The 13,941-nt window shown below is 44.0% G+C and overlaps 1 protein-coding gene across 1 annotated transcript in view; it reads right to left on the reverse strand.

Moving 5' to 3' along the window:
• Positions 1-13,941, reverse strand: part of DNAH6 (dynein axonemal heavy chain 6) — a 2,906,060-nt gene that overhangs the window by 1,301,891 nt on the left and 1,590,228 nt on the right. The gene's annotated exons all lie outside the window — the stretch shown is intronic.

Raw genomic sequence — 13,941 nt, forward strand, 5'->3', positions numbered from 1 at the left:
GCCCACAGGACTATAATGCGCCCTGTAAGCAGATGAGTGGGTTAATAAATGGCCTCTACAATGTTTACAGTATATATGAATTTTAGGGTAACTGTATCTGGCAGGCTGTGGCACATTTCATTAGATAAGTAAGAAAGTTATCCCAAGATGGTTTCTGGCACCAAAAGTCCCAGGAAGTTAAATGTAAGGACACAAGCATACCACTGAAAAGTAGGAGTGAGGTATTATTCAGATATTTTTCTCCTGGACTGGGTGAATAGCTTAAGAATCAGGGAAGCCAGAGTTCAAATTCCCCTGCTGTTCCTTGTGATTTTGGACTTAGCTCTCAGGTACAAATGAGAAGGACAATTCTACAACTACAGTGGTGGAAATAAGTATTTGATCCCTTGCTGATTTTGTAAGTTTGCCCACTGACAAAGACATGAGCAGCCCATAATTGAAGGGTAGGTTATTGGTAACAGTGAGAGATAGCACATCACAAATTAAATCCGGAAAATCACATTGTGGAAAGTATATGAATTTATTTGCATTCTGCAGAGGGAAATAAGTATTTAATCCCTCTGGCAAACAAGACCTAATACTTGGTGGCAAAACCCTTGTTGGCAAGCACAGCGGTCAGACGTCTTCTGTAGTTGATGATGAGGTTTGCACACATGTCAGGAGGAATTTTGGTCCACTCCTCTTTGCAGATCATCTCTAAATCATTAAGAGTTCTGGGCTGTCGCTTGGCAACTCGCAGCTTCAGCTCCCTCCATAAGTTTTCAATGGGATTAAGGTCTGGTGACTGGCTAGGCCACTCCATGACCCTAATGTGCTTCTTCCTGAGCCACTCCTTTGTTGCCTTGGCTGTATGTTTTGGGTCATTGTCGTGCTGGAAGACCCAGCCACGACCCATTTTTAAGGCCCTGGCGGAGGGAAGGAGGTTGTCACTCAGAATTGTACGGTACATGGCCCCATCCATTCTCCCATTGATGCGGTGAAGTAGTCCTGTGCCCTTAGCAGAGAAACACCCCCAAAACATAACATTTCCACCTCCATGCTTGACAGTGGGGACGGTGTTCTTTGGGTCATAGGCAGCATTTCTCTTCCTCCAAACACGGCGAGTTGAGTTCATGCCAAAGAGCTCAATTTTTGTCTCATCTGACCACAGCACCTTCTCCCAATCACTCTCGGCATCATCCAGGTGTTCACTGGCAAACTTCAGACGGGCCGTCACATGTGCCTTCCGGAGCAGGGGGACCTTGCGGGCACTGCAGGATTGCAATCCGTTATGTCGTAATGTGTTACCAATGGTTTTCGTGGTGACAGTGGTCCCAGCTGCCTTGAGATCATTGACAAGTTCCCCCCTTGTAGTTGTAGGCTGATTTCTAACCTTCCTCATGATCAAGGATACCCCACGAGGTGAGATTTTGCGTGGAGCCCCAGATCTTTGTCGATTGACAGTCATTTTGTACTTCTTCCATTTTCTTACTATGGCACCAACAGTTGTCTCCTTCTCGCCCAGCGTCTTACTGATGGTTTTGTAGCCCATTCCAGCCTTGTGCAGGTGTATGATCTTGTCCCTGACATCCTTAGACAGCTCCTTGCTCTTGGCCATTTTGTAGAGGTTAGAGTCTGACTGATTCACTGAGTCTGTGGACAGGTGTCTTTCATACAGGTGACCATTGCCGACAGCTGTCTGTCATGCAGGTAACGAGTTGATTTGGAGCATCTACCTGGTCTGTAGGGGCCAGATCTCTTACTGGTTGGTGGGGGATCAAATACTTATTTCCCTCTGCAGAATGCAAATAAATTCATATACTTTCCACAATGTGATTTTCCGGATTTAATTTGTGATGTGCTATCTCTCACTGTTACCAATAACCTACCCTTCAATTATGGGCTGCTCATGTCTTTGTCAGTGGGCAAACTTACAAAATCAGCAAGGGATCAAATACTTATTTCCACCACTGTAGGTGCAAATGGTTATGTCTGCCTTGCATGCATAAGTGCACAGCATAGTGGTATTTATGAATGTAAGGGCACTATGTGCTATTCTTTTTTTTTATTATTATTTTTATAAACACAGTACAACAATGCTCGCTCAGAGATGTCCAGAACATCCAAGAAAACAAGTTTAGATGAGATCCATAACAATAGAAATCAGTGTGACTAGCTGAACAATAATTGCCTATCTAGCTCACACTGCACACTGCATTTTATACTTTTATCCCCCCTCATACCCTTCCTCACCATCCATCGCCACTCAACCCACTTAACCCATACCACGTCTCAACATTCACACTCCAGTCTCCATTCCTCATCCCCCTCAGTTCCCCTGCGCAGGTAACACTTTGAGACAATTGGTCCATAAGCTATGGTATTGCCTGTGGACAAGCTTAGCTGATGTAGAGTAGATACAGCATTCATTCTCACCAACTGTTCTCCTCTTTGCATACCACACATCAACCAGGATACTCTCCGAAGAGGTCCAGAATTGTAGGATAGATTTCTTTATCAATAAAAGTGATGTATATATAAATCTCCTTTGCGGCTTAGAGAGGCCCTGAGTAACTAGTAGGGTTTGGTCCCCCAAAAGTAAAGTTGTGTAATCCCACTCTAGCCGTCTCTGTAGGACTTCAGTGAGCACCTGGAATGCCCGATTCCACAGGGACAGTGATGGACATTCTAAGAAAGAATGGACAAATGTCCCCCATCCCTACCTACATTTAATAAATTGGCCGTCCCCTCAAAGACCCATAACTGCCCCTTTATCTTTTGTAATATATGCGCGATGTAATATCTTGTACTGGGTTTCCTGCAGGTCCGCTGTCTTAACCATGTCATAGATAATAAGGAAAAGCTTGCTGAACTGCTTAATAGTGTAGTGTGTATTCAGCTCCCTATTCTAATGACTCATCAGTCGTTCCATCCCCTCCAGTGGCATATGCATGTTTAAGATTTTATACCATGTGGAGAGACTATTTGCTGTGTATGGTATACGCAATAAGATCTTATCCCAGGGTCCCCAGTGCCACTTCTCCCCATAATCCCTTTGCAAGGAAGAGCAGTAGTGCCTCACCTGGAGATATTGCAGTAAATGTTTATTTGGAATATTCCACCTTTCCTTCAAGTTATCAAAAGATTCCAGAGTCTCCTCTCCCTGCACCAGTAGATGGCCCAATATCACACATCCCTGCTCCTTCCATTTATCAAACACAGAATGTCCCAGGCCTGCCGGGAAATCCGCATTACCCACCATACATAGGAAAGGGGATACCTCCGACGCCTGATTCTGGTGCCCCCTCCACCAAGCCCACGCCCTCCGCATAGGCTGCAAAAAAGTCAGCCTCCCTGCCGTGTCATATACAGCGCTGGGTTTCATGTGGAGTAAATTTATGAAGGACCAAGGAGCACTCCAACTATCCAATACCCCGCTAGGCAGAAATCGGTAGTGACCCGTCAGCCCCTCAAAAATTAGGCGCAGTAGCGCCGCTACATTATACAGACGGAGTTCAGGCATAGCCAGTTCCCCCGCCTCCCGATTTAGTGAAAGCTTCTGGTACCCTATCCGCGCCCCCTCCCCCGCCAAACAAAAGCGCGTATTATGGATCGAAACAATTGTTCATCCCTCCTCAGTAACCATAAAGGAGCTGCTTGTAATGGGTACAACAACTTTGGGAGCAAAATCATTTTAACCAGAGCTATTTTGCCCATCAGGGAGAGTGGTAGATGCTTCCACCTATCGCAGAGCTTCCGGATGTTCTCCAGCGGATCCACCACATTGTTTTTATAGAATATCAAGGTGTTAACACTGAGGAAAATTCCCAGATACCTCATAGCTCCCTTAGCGAGTGGTATAGACAATCCCGCTAAGCCCAAATCCGAAGAGCGTCCCGACAACGGGAGCACCTCCGATTTAGCACAGTTTACTCTCAAACCAGATAGGGCCCCAAAGTCTTCCACCAATGCCAACACCCGAGGCAGATCCCTGGGTCCATTTTCCAGATATAATAAGATATCATCCGCAAATAGATTTAATCTATACTCCCGACTCCCCACTCGAACCCCCCTAATGCTCCTACTCTCCCTTATGCTGATAGCTAACGGCTCTATGGCCAGCAGAAAAAGCAGTGGTGACAGGGGGCATCCTTGCCGGGTGCCATGGTGTAAAGGGAAGCTCTCTGTCAATTTACCATTGATCAATAATCTAGCTACTGGGAGAGTGTACAATGCCTTAATCCAGGATGTGCATGCACCCGTGATACCAAAGCGCTCCAAGGACCAGAACAAGAATTGCCACGAAATACTATCAAAGGCTTTTTCCATGTCCAGCCCCGCGATTATCGCAAGACCCCCCTTGCCCCTATGTTCGTGTATGGCGATGAGAGCTCTCATAATATTCATAGAGGCATACCGCCCCGGGACAAAGCCCACCTGGTCTTCATGAACCAAACAGGAAATCACCCCATTTAGACGCCATGCTATTGTAGCAGCCAATATTTTCACATCCTGATTCAACAGGGAAATAGGGTGGTAAGAATCCACCTGTGTATGGTCCTTACCAGGTTTCGGGATTAATACGATGTGGGCCATGTTGTTTTGTATGGACAGTCCCTGATCTATGATCCCATTAAACCACTCACCCAGAGGTGCCGCCACCAAATCCGCCATGATTCGATAATACTCTGGGCCAAATCCATCAGGTCCCGGCGCCTTAGTCAGTTTTAAAGATTTAATAGTTTGCCTGATCTCCTGCTCATCAATAGGGCCGTTAAGAGTCTGCAATTGATCCAACGTGAGCTGGGGAATGTGAGCATCATGAAAAAAATCCTCACAGGCGTCAATATCAAATTCCCTGGCCCCATAAAGAGATCTATAAAAGTTGACAAATTGTTGGGAAATATGGTGTTCAGATGTGTATTCCCTCCCAGTAGCATCCCTAATGTTGGTGATAAGTTGCCGCTTACGATGGGGCCTAACCAACGTAGCGAGTAGTTTCCCTGCCTTGTTTCCCCATTTGAATAATTTAAAGCGCTGAAAATAGATATCCCGTTGTGCCCTCTGAGTCAGGATTTCGTCTATCTGATGTCTAACCTCCGCCAATCGTGATCTATCCGCGGCATCCATGGACTGCATATGTGTCCGTCTCAAGTGGTGGAACTCCCTGGACAAGCGCATGAGATCCGCCTCTCTTTTCTTCTGCCTCCCTGCAGTGTAAGCTAATATGTGGCCCCTCATCACTGCCTTTGAAGCCTCCCAATATGTACCCGCGTTCACATCCGCTGTCTGGTTATGTGTTTGATAATCTAACCACTGATTTCGTAAATATTCCCTAAATTCTTTGTCATGGTACAGTGAGGGGGGAAATTTCCACAGTGAGGGGGGAAAGTCATGGTAACTGCCGAATGGTCACTAATGGCACAATCCACTATGTGAACATGAGAGGATCTAGACAGCAAAGATGGTGTAATGAGCAAATAATCCAGTCGGGAATACGAATCATGGGGATGGGAATAGAAGGTAAACTCACTGTCATGTGGGTGCAATAGACACCAGATATCAATCAGCCCCAGTTGGGAAGACATGAAATTGACTCCTCTCCCATCCCAATTCCCTCCCCTCAACCTCCTGGGCTTGCAGTTAACCGTCTGATCAGTGACAAAATTAAAGTTGCCCCCCATCACTATATGATAATCTGAAAAAGGAGCCACTTTAGCTATTAATTCTGAAAATAATTTTTGGGAGTAAGTGTTGGTTCCGTAGACATTACACAATAATATACTCTGTCCCCACAGGTCCCCCAGTACAAGCACATATCTGCCCTCTTTATCCGGTATCACTTTATGGGTGGTAAAGGGCAGTTGCTTATGTATTAAAATAGCCACCCCCCTTCGTCTTGAATTATAGGAGGCATATTCTACTTCCCCAACCCACCCCCTCCGGAGTTTTAAGTGTTCTGTTGCGGTTAGGTGGGTCTCCTCTATGAATGCGATGTCGGACCTCTCTTTTTTAAGCCAGGTGAGCACCTTGGCTCTTTTGACAGGGGAATGTAACCCATCAACGTTGAGAGTGACTACTTTCAAATTAGCCATTCAAGTCACATTGAAAAGTACCGCAGCAGCTATTCCTGCACCAAATTCACCGGCCTCTCAGCTGGACCGGTGAATTCTTACATCAAGGCACTCTAGAAGCTGTACCCACCTCCTCAGCACTTCTCGCTTTCTCCCTCGGTTCCAAACCTGTCTCTCAAACCCTTGACCTGGTCCTTTTATCTCCCCCTCCCCCCTCCCAGCATACACACACAGCCATACACACCAAGACACATACCTTCCCCCCCCCTTCCCCTTCCCCCCCTCTGCCCCCCCCCCCGTATACAACTCCTGCAGTTCTCCTCCCCCTCTTCTTTCCCTTCCCACCCTCATCTTCCTCATCCTTCACCTTCCCAGAGACAGCCCTCAGCCTCTCCCCCCACCTCCAGTCCATTTCAGATTATTAACCTTCAAATCCCTGTTTCACAACCAAAGATTACATTGCTGAATCCCAGTAACCATCAACCTTAGGGGTATCTCCACCCAACTAAATGTTTTAACTCTGCAATTCCCTCTCCTCCACTGCCAACTTTAACTGTGCTTTAAACCCCAACCAGAGTAACAATTAAACTCAACAACAGTTTATACTCAAGTCCCTCTCTGCTCCACAGCTTCAAAGACGTCTGCATGGCTCATCTGCAGCATTCCTTTCTGCCGCACCGGCTCTCACAGCCAGCCCCATCATCCCTCATGTGCATTAGCTGTGATTCGATGTAGAAAGGCCTGGGCTTCCGTCACCTCCTGCATGATAATTGCCTGGCCACCATGCCAGACACGCAGCTTAGCGGGATATAAAAGCGCAAAGCGAACTCCCTTCTGATGGAGCTCAGGGCACATGGGCGCCATCGCTCTCCTCTGCGCTGCAACTCTAGCAGAGTAATCATTAAATAGAAGCACCCGATGGTTTTCATATTCCACGCTTCCTTTTGCCCGAAAGGCTTTCATGATCCGCTCTTTAGAAAACCAATTAGTGTAGTGGGCAATAGACGTGCGCGGCTTAGAGTTGGTTTCTCCCTTCGCTCCCATCCAATGGGCTCTGTCACAGCAGAATGTGCCCCGAGACTCCTCCAGTCCCAGCGCATTGGGCAGCCACGTGTCAAAGAACCGGTACAAGTCATCGCCCAGCACCTTCTCCGGTAAGCCTATTACTCTCACATTGTTTCGGCGGCTCCGGTTTTCCTGCTCTTCAACTCTCTCTCTAAGTTCGCCTACCTCTTTTTGCAAAGCAGCGATCAGGGTCGCCGTGGCCCGCGCTTCTTCCTCCTCCGACGAGATGCGCTGTTCCATGTCCTGGAGCCTTTGGGAGTGCGAGTCAAACTTTTCATGAATCTCTTCTACTGCCGATTGGAGTTTATTTAGTCAATCAGCCAGTGCCGCAGAGACCGATCTCGTGATCTCCTGCACCCATTCCGTCGTCGGCATGATCATCGTGGCCTAAGGCTGAATCTCTCCCGGGTTCTGTTGCTGCTGGGAGTCCGCCATCTTGCCGGGGCCCGTTTTCAGCGAAGCTTTCACTTTTTGCTGCGCTCTTGTGGGCATAACGCGAACGTCCAGCCTTTTCAAACGCAACCCCTGAGTGGCCAAAGAGTCTCTTCTCCCTTCTCTATCAGGTTTGCTGTATCAAACGGCTCGGGATCTGTAATAATTTAGCAGATTTTTGGCTGGCTTGAGGGGAGCTGCCCAGGTTCACGTCCTCTCAGGAAGCAGGCATCACGTGACCCCCCACTATGTGCTATTCTATAAGTGCTTTAGTGTGTAACTGCAAGGGGGCATGCATGTGGGCAGAGTATGAGAGGGGCATGGATGTGGCTCCAATTTACACATGTATCCTATAGAATACTATCAGTTATATGCATTGCATGAAACACTTAGGCACACCCATTTACACCTTCCATTGACCTAGTGTAAATGATCACACCTAACTTTAGGTATGCCAGTGCCAACTTACATTAATATTCAATAACAGCATCTTGATACACGGATGCCATTATACAATTGGTACACCTAACTGGAGTTGCCCAGTTATAGAATCGCCCACTTAGACTGTAAGCTCTCTGTGGACAGAGAAATATTTACTGTACTTGTGCTTTGCTCTGTACTTTCTGTCAGTGAAAGAGCAAAATATAAGCAAGGGAGTAATTTTTGAAATGTGGTTGATGAAATGTAATGTGAGTGAGTGCAAAATGGTGCATGTAGGGCACAGGAACCCAAACTATAGTTACATGATGCAAGGCTTCACATTCTGAGTCACTGCCCAGGTAAAAAAAAATCTAGGTATCATCATTGATGATATATTGAAATCCTCTGCTCAGTGAGCTTTGGCAGCTAAGAAAGCAAATGGAATGTTAGGAGTTATTAGGAAAGGAATGGAGAACAAAACAGAGAATACTGTAATGCCTTTGTGTCATTCCATGTTGCGACTGCACTTTGAATACTGTGTGCAGTTTTGGTCACCACATCTAAGATACAGCAGAAGTAGAAAAGTCACAGAGAAGGGCGACCAAAATGAGGAAGGGCTCTTCAGATTAAAGAAGAGATAGCTAAGGGGAGATATGATAGTGGTCTATAAAATCATATGTGGAGTGGAACAGGTAGATATGAATTGCTTGTTTACTCTTTCCAAAAGTACAAGGACTAGGGGGCACTCAATGAAGCTACTAAGTAGTACATTTAAAACAAACTGAAAAAAAATATTTATTTACTCAACATGTAATTAAGCTTGGATTCACTGCCAGAGAATGTGACAAAAGCAGTTAGCATAGCAGGGTTTAAAAAGATCTGGAACCGTTCATAAAAGAAAAGTCCATAAACCAAGTTGTGCTTGGGAAAATCCACTGGCTATTCCTGTGATAAGCAGCAAGAAATTGTTTTACTCTTTTGGGATCTTGCCGGGTACTTGTGACTTGAATTGACCACTGTTGGAAATAGAATACTGGGCTTGATGGACCTTTGGTCTGTCCCAGTATGCTTATGTACTCCCCCCCCCCCCCCCCCTCCACCAACTCCAGACTCTGTTTCTTTCATGTTGCTGCACTGTACAGCAGAACAGAATTCCTGAATTGGTACATCATACTCCACCTCCAGCCCTATTCAAATTCAGTCAAAGCCCACACTTTTGATGCTGCTTTTAAATCTTAACCCTTATTCTCCTATATAACATGCATGTTGTTTTAATCACTCCCATAATAAATGTTTGTCTGTCTTGAGTAGATTGCAAGCTCTGTCAAGCAGGGACTCTCTCACATGTTTGTATACAAAGTTGCATACATCTAGCAGTACTGTAAACAGTAGTAGTAGTAGTAGTAAGAAGTAAGGTAGACCATGAATGATTTTGATAAAATGGTTTGTGAGGAGCTAACTAAATAAAAAGTAGACAAAGCAATGAGGCCAGATGGGATACATCTAAGTGTACCGAAGGCATTTAGGGAAGTTCTGACACCTTCACTGTATGACCTTTAAAGTGCATCTAGAGTTGGGAGTGGTCCTAGAGCACTGGAGAAGGGTGGATGTAGTCCCCTGTCAACAAAATCGGAAGTAAAGGAGAGTTTGAGAACTACAAGCCATAAGAACATAAGCGATGTCATACTGGGACAGACCATCAAGCCCAGTATCCTGTTTCTAACAGTGGCAAATTCTGATCACAAGTACCTGGCAAGATCCCAGAACAGTAAAACAGATTTTATGCTGCTTATCCTAGAAATAAGAAGTGGATTTTCCCATCCATCTTAATAATGGCTTATGGGACTTTTCTTTTAGGAAACTGATCAAACCTTTTTTAAACCCTGCTAAGCCGGTGAGTTTGATCTTTATAGCAAGTAAATTAATGGAAACATTGACAAAACAGAGGATAGAGCAATTTCTAGAATCCAGTGGATTGCAGGATCCCAGCCAACATGGTTTTACTACAGACAGGCGAGAGGTCTTGTCAGATTAATCTGAAAACTTTCTTTGACTGAGTGATCAGAGAGTTGGATTGAGGGAAAGCACTGAATATGGTGTACTTAGACTACAGCAATGTCTTTGGCATGATTCCACATAGTTGATTTATAAATAAACTGAGTGCCCTTGGTATGAGCACTGACTAACTGGGTTAGAGATTGGTTAAATGGGAGGTGACAAAGGTGATGTTAAATGGAGTTTACTCCAAGGATAAGGGCACTACCAGTGCTGCAGGGATTGGTCTGGTTCTTTTAAACATCTTTTGAATGGTATTGCAGAACGGTTGTCAGGTAAATTTTGCCTCTTTGTGTATGATGCCAAAATGTAAAACAGAGTAGACATCCTGGAAAGTGTGGATAACATTAAGAAGGTTCTAGCACAATTTGAAGAACTACTAAAAGTTAATGCTAAAAATGCAGGGTCATGCATTTGGGTTGCAAAAACCTAAGTGATTGGTATAATAAAAAAGGTGAAGTACTTCTGTGCATGAAAAACGAGTCAGACTTGGGGGTGAATTTATCTAATTATCTTAAGATGGCAAAAAAGTACAAAAGAAAAAAAAAACACAACATAAAACAAATTTTAAGAGAAAAGGTAAAAAGGGTAGAGAACAGCAGAGGGGGAGGGGGAGGGGGGAAAGAAAAGAAACTAGTAGGGTAGGGGAAGATCAGCTAGCAGGAGTGCCAGATGTCCTAGGCAAGAGGTGGATTTTGGGTAGCTTCTTAAATCTGTGAACAAATATTGATTTATGATTTGCAGGTCCAGACCTAGGTATCTGAATGCTGTTTGATGTGAGATGGGAGGTGCAAGGGGGAGGAAGACATTAGGAATAGTAGGTTATTGTCAGAGGAGAGCAGATGGTGAGAGAGAATGTAAGGGATGAGGAGTTTGTTGATGTAAAGGGGAACAGTAGGCAGATGACCCTTATAGATTAATAGAAGAAGTATGAATTTGATGAAAGCAGCTGTTACTATTTATTATTATTTATTACATTTGTACCCCGCGCTTTCCCACACATAGCAGGTTCAATGCGGCTTACATAGTAAATAAAATTACAAAGTCTTGAAGGAGAGTATTACAAATTGTAGTAAACATAGTAACAGTGGGGTTTTAAGGATATGTAAATTGAACATGGAGAGGTAAACAAAGATAGGATGAGCAAAAGGAAAACAGATTGGGAGGGGTATGGTGTAGGGAGGATGGAGAAGAAAAGAATGGGGGATGAGCATAAGGAGATTGGGAGACATGGTCTAAGGTATAACAATCGTCAGGACAGGAGTCATGTGGGTGGGCTTAAAAAGTTAAGTTGGGTCGTTAGGGTCAGCTTTCTTGAAGACATGGGTCTTCAACATTTTTCTGAAGGGTAGATAGTCGTTGATTGTTTGGATGGATCTTGGTAAAGCGTTCCAAAGCTGGCTGCCCAAAAAGGAGAAACTGGATGCATAGGAGGTTTTGTATTTAATTCCTTTGCAGTTGGGAAGGTGTAAATTGAGGTAAGTACGTGAAGACATTGATCTGTTTCTGGTTGGAAGGTCGATCAGGTTATTCATGTAGTTAGGGGATTCTCCATATATGATCTTATGAATCAGTATGTGGACTTTAAAGTTTATTCTTTCTCTGATGGGGAGCCAATGAAGCTTCTCTCAAAGAAGTGTTGCGCTTTCAAATCTTGACTTGCCAAACATAAGTCTGTCTGCTGTGTTTTGGGTACTCTGAAGTTTTTTCAGGATAAGGGTCTTACATCCTAAGAAAACACTGTTGCAGTAGTCTGCGTTTGTGGGTACTGTGGATTGCACCAGGTTCTGGAAAGTATCCAAGGGAAGATATGATTTCATTCGTTTCAGTATCCACATCATGTTGAATATTTTTTTTGTGATGGATTTAGCATGGTTTTCGAATGATAAATGGTTATCAATCGTTACTCCAAGGATTTTTAGGTTGTCAGGTATGGAGAGTTTAACGTCTGGGGTACTGAGAGTAGTCAGGAGGAGTGGAGAGTATTGAGATGAAAGGACTAGACACTGTGTTTTCTCTTTGTTTAATTTCATCTTGAAAGCGTTAGCCCAAGAGGTTAGGGTGGTCATGCCTGTATTTATTTTATCGGAGATTTCAGATAGATTGGATTTAAAGGGGATAAATATGGTGACGTCATCAGCATAGATGAAGGGATTAAGGCCATGTTTGGTTAGTAACCTGGCTAGGGGAATCATCATGAGGTTGAAGAGTATCGGAGAAAGCGGAGATCCCTGTGGTACCCCGCATTCTGATGACCATGGGGATGATATATTTGTAGTCCCTTTGACTTGGTAAGATCTTGTGGTAATGAAGCTTTTTATCCAGTTTATGATATTGCCGCCAATCCCAAGTTTGTCCAGAAGTTTAGTTAGTCTAGTATGATCTACCATGTCAAAAGCACTGGATAAGTCAAATTGTAGAAGGAGGATACGGTTTCCAATTGCTATTTCTTGTTTGAATTTGGATATTAAGGTAAGAAGGACCGTTTCAGTGTTATGGGCAGAATGGAAGCCCGACTGCGATTCATGAAGGATGGAGAATTTCTGAATATATTCGTTGAGTTGCGAGGTCACTCTGTTTTCCATCAGTTTTGTGATTAGAGGAATGGAGGCAATTGGACGGTAGTTGGTAATATCGTTTGCAGGTTTCTTTGGATTTTTTGGTATAGGTGTTAGTAATATATTGCCATGTTTGGTGGGGAAGGAGCCTCGTTGGAGTAGGAAGTTTAAGTGGGTGGTGAGATCTGAAATAAAACATGTTGGGGCGCCTTTCAAAAGATAGTTGGGACAGGGGTCCAGTTGGCAATAGGACCTGGAGAGTTTAGAGATGGTTTTAGTGACTTCTTCAGTGGTAAGGAGGGTAAAATTAGTCCAATATCGGTCGGCCGCTACTTCATCTAAACCAGGGTCCAGTTCGTCAAGAAAGGTATCTACAGTGAAATTGTCTTGAGAAATCGATTTGCGAAGATTGATGATTTTGTTGTTAAAGTATTTAGCTAACTGGTCAGCAGAAGGACGGTTTGAAGGTGATGTTGTTACTGGATCTGTGTTTAGGAGATTTTTTATAAGTTGAAATTGTTTTTTTATATCTGCACCAGTCACTGTAATCTTTTGTGTATAATAGTCTCTTTTGGCACGTTTAATGGCGTATTTGTAGTTCCTTTGTGATTGTTTCCATGCATTAAAGTTAAGGCTATTTTTTGATTTGCTCCATGTTTTTTCAAGTTTCCTGGTTTGTGACTTTAGGTTTTTCAGTAAATTGTTGAACCACGGTGAAGGGTTATGTTTTCGTAGCTATTGGGAGCTAGAGTTTGAAACGGAGTAGAGGGTGACATGGTCAAAGCGATGGGAATTAATTCAACTGTAGAAGTCTCTGGAGACTGTGCCTTCAAAAAGATTTATTTGATACTTACTATGTACCACTTTAGTTGATTAGCAGGATACAGCTACATATATGTTAAAAGGAACTACAAAAAATTAGATAGGAAAGGATCCATACTTCGCCAGACAATCAATTACAGTAGACATAGAGCAGTTACTAGGGAAAGGTGAACAGCAAAACCAAGGCCTACCCAGAAACAAAGTGGTGTAAAATTGTTAAAATTGCCAGGTTTTAATTGCAGACTTAAAACATAAGTACATAAGTAGTGCCACACTGGGACAGACCAAAGGTCCACCTAGCCCAGCATCCTGTTTCCAACAGTGGCCAATCCAGGTCAGAAATACCTGGCAAGATCCCCAAAAAGTACAAAACATTTAATGCTGCTTATTTATTTATTTATTTGTTTCATTTGTATCCCACATTTTCCCACCTATTTGCAGACTCAATGTGGCTTACATAGTACCAGAGAGGCGTTTGCAGACTCCGGTGTAAACAAATACAATGAGGGGCATAACTGAAAGATCGTCCAAGTACG

The sequence above is a fragment of the Microcaecilia unicolor genome, chromosome 2 (assembly GCF_901765095.1).
Source record: "Microcaecilia unicolor chromosome 2, aMicUni1.1, whole genome shotgun sequence".
NCBI classification, from domain to species: Eukaryota; Metazoa; Chordata; class Amphibia; order Gymnophiona; family Siphonopidae; genus Microcaecilia; species Microcaecilia unicolor.